This window comes from Pipra filicauda, unplaced genomic scaffold (assembly GCF_003945595.2).
Source record: "Pipra filicauda isolate LSUMZ 115617 unplaced genomic scaffold, ASM394559v2 scaffold347_size1265977_pilon, whole genome shotgun sequence".
In the NCBI taxonomy this organism is placed as follows: Eukaryota; Metazoa; Chordata; class Aves; order Passeriformes; family Pipridae; genus Pipra; species Pipra filicauda.
In genome coordinates, this window is record NW_024104473.1 from 516,843 (window position 1) to 519,998 (window position 3,156).

Genomic DNA, 3,156 nt, shown 5'->3' on the forward strand with positions numbered 1-3,156 from the left:
ACCCTTATAAGGTCTCTGAGGGGCTCCATCGGGGGTCTCTGGTGGTCACCTGTGCCTGCAGCCCCCAGAGTTCTCAGTGACCACCTTAGCAACTTCAACACAACTCACCTGGTTGTAGAGGAGCTTGGTGCTGCTTGGCTGCTGCCTCAGTTCCCTTCTTCTTTCTTTCTTGCCTTTGCTTGCTCAGTCCCTTTAAGTTCCTTGGCTCAGCTCTGTGCAGTTTCTAGGGAACATCCCACTGCAAAAACCACCAGTTCTTGGTACATCTCCAAACTCAGACATCAGGGAGTGAGGCAAAAATCAACTAATTCAGGGCACTGCCTACAAATATTGGGACAAAAATACCAGAACATTCCATGGCCTCCCTTGGCAAATTAACCCCAAACAGCTCAGACACAAACAATAACCTGCACACCACAACAATCTGGCACTGCTGGTTCAACCCGGCCAAGTCAGTTGGGAAATGACACAAGGTCAACTTTCTTCCAAGTTTCAGTTATGATACAAAAATCAGGGAGATCACAGACTCCCCTGGACAGTTTTACTCTGAGGAGAGAAGGAAACCAAAGCCATCCCCAGGGCTGCAATAGCTCAGGCTCACAAAGAGACCCAAGGGCTTCAGGTTTCTGAGGGGCTTCACCGAGGGCCTTCCCAGGTCTGCTCTGTCTGGAGCCCTCCAAGTCCTCAGGGCCTGCCTGAGGAACCTCAGCACAACTCACCTGCTTACACAGGAACTTGGTGCTGCTTGGCTGCTGCCTCACTTCCCTTCTTCCTTCTTTCTTCACCTCCCTTGCTTGGTCCCTTTCAATCCCTGGGCTCAGCTCTGGGCACTTTCCAGGCTCCATCCCACTGCAAAAAGGATTAGCTCTTGTTACATCTCAACACTCACATATCACTCCCCCTTTTTTTCCTTCACATTGGGTCACTAGGACAGTGTCTCCTTATTTAAAGCACAGTTTGACTCCTCAGTGACAACAACTGACAGCCCTGAATCCTAACACAGGCTGAGACACAAACACAGATGGGAACTCTGAAGGATCCACTTTGTTCTGCTCACCAATCAAATGGAGCTTTCTGAACTCAAGAATAACAGACCCCAGGTCCTTTTACTGCAATTTTACCTGCTATCAATGTGACCCACAAGACCTGCAAAGGCCCTTCCCACTTCCCCTGCAGGGCTGGCAGTGCCACCACTGGACACGGCCCCCGGGGCTGGGCAGGAACGGAGGGGCTGGGGCGTCCAATCCATCGGCCCAGGCGGCACCAGGAGTTCCTGCAGTTCCTGAGGGGAGAGCCTCAAGCCAACAAAGGATTAGGAAAAGGATCATTTTAAACTTTAATATGTATATCTCCTGCAATATGGGGAGTTGGACAAGGTCTACTGGGGCAACAAGGACACACTCAAGGCTATCTATTCAAAGGATCTACCAGCACTCAAAAGCTGTCACTGTCCTTCTGTCAGGGGGAACTCAGCAAACTCTCTTTGCCAAGAGCCTCCAGCAGGATTTCCAGCTTTTGGGGCTCCCTTTTAATTATTTTTCCCATCACTGTAGCTGGGACTGTCACCTGCCCTACAGGGGGAACAGCCCACAAAGTTCACTTGCAGGGATGCCATTAACTCAAAGTCCCTTCTCAGGGGGTCACTGCACACCTTGGCCTTTCTTTGCCCTCCCCACCAAAGATGATTCCAAAACTTCTGACACATCTGGCAGACCCAGAGCTCTCCTCAGGGAAGGCTTCAGCTGCTTAAAGGCTGCCCTTGCACCATCTAGCCAAGGCAGCAAATGCTTACAGGCTGTTGGAAAAGTTGGCATAGCAGTCTTACCACACATGCAGAGGGAGCAATCCAGAGTCCAGCCCGTCCCACCATTCCCAGGGAGGCAGTTCAGGAGCTGTTTGGGGCTCAGGAGGAGACACAGGGCTTCTTTTCTTCCTTCCTGCTTTCCAGATTTTCTCCTTCCAAAGCAAAGGTTTCTTGGCTTTCCTTGCTCAAGGACATGCAGCCAAGGCCATCTTTTCAATCCAGTACTGGAAACTGCTCCAGGTTGTCATTCAAGGTGCTTCTCTCAGGTCCTGCACTAATCAATCCCCTTGGCCATTGCTTTTCTTGGCAGGTTCTTGCATTCACGTCCTACAAGCAAACCAGGAGGAGCAAATTCAGCTGTTCCTGCAACCAATCCAAGCTGGCATCCTGATTTTAAAGGATACTGGCTTGGCCTTACCAGGAGAGATCCCACACCAGGGGTAATACCTACAGGTTCTGCCCTCTTCCACTCTCCTGCAGTTCCACTGGCCCACACCACAGGAACAGCTGCAGCTGCCACTTCAGTCGGGACCTTGCTGCTGACAGGAGTTATTCCCTGCACAACAAGAGCTGCTGCTTGGACACATTGAGTTGCAGCAATTACAGTTTCAATAGCCCCTGTTTTCCATTTCATTTCTGCCTCAAGTTTTTCAGGAAGTCTCTTCCTAGCACAGGTTTGGGTCAGTTTGGCTAAAAGAGAAACTGAGGAATCACCCAATGTTTTCCCAGTTTAACCCCTGTCACACCAATCACCTGAACACTGCCAGTCCTTCATTCTCCCTCTCTTGGGTTAAGGACTGAGGAAGTTGGACCTGTGCCTGACCTGGAAAGGTGCAAACCAAATGCTGGGGACTGGAACACACACCTGGCACTCCTGGAGCTCTTAGAATTACATTCCAGAGAAAACAGCCAATTGGACCCTCACTGCTCATTTCTTAATCCCAATCCCACATTCTTTGGCACTTGGAGCACCACTTTTAGAACCCAATTCCAGCCCATTAGAGAGCTCCATGTCTAGCAGGGACAGGGACCCCTGGGATACTCTCAGCAATGCCTGAATCCATGGCAGGGACCTTGCTTTGAGCTCCCCAGGGCCAGGCACCCCGAGGATCTCCCCGAAGAATCCTTTCGGTGCGCGCTGGAGTCCTCGGGGTGCCCCAACCCGGGGGGCACCAACAGCACTGTCCCTCCAGGGGGCCCAATTTGGTCTCAAGGGTTCAATGGACAGCCCAAAAGGCATTTCAAGAGTCCTTCTTTGGAACCCACCAACGGGTACAGGTAGGAAGCCACAAGAAGGCCTCATTTCTAAAGGCAGGGGGATCTTGCCTGTGTCCCAGACTGGTCCGGGGATC

At 51.5% G+C, this 3,156-nt stretch overlaps 1 long non-coding RNA gene across 1 annotated transcript; it reads right to left on the reverse strand.

The window, feature by feature from the left end:
- Positions 1–825: 825 nt before the first annotated feature.
- LOC120323804 lies at positions 826–2,294 on the reverse strand. The gene is made up of 3 exons (XR_005564666.1): positions 2,256–2,294; positions 1,826–2,131; positions 826–849 (listed from the first exon to the last, which is right to left on the reverse strand). It is a non-coding gene; the product is annotated as an uncharacterized LOC120323804 (long non-coding RNA).
- Positions 2,295–3,156: the final 862 nt, after the last annotated feature.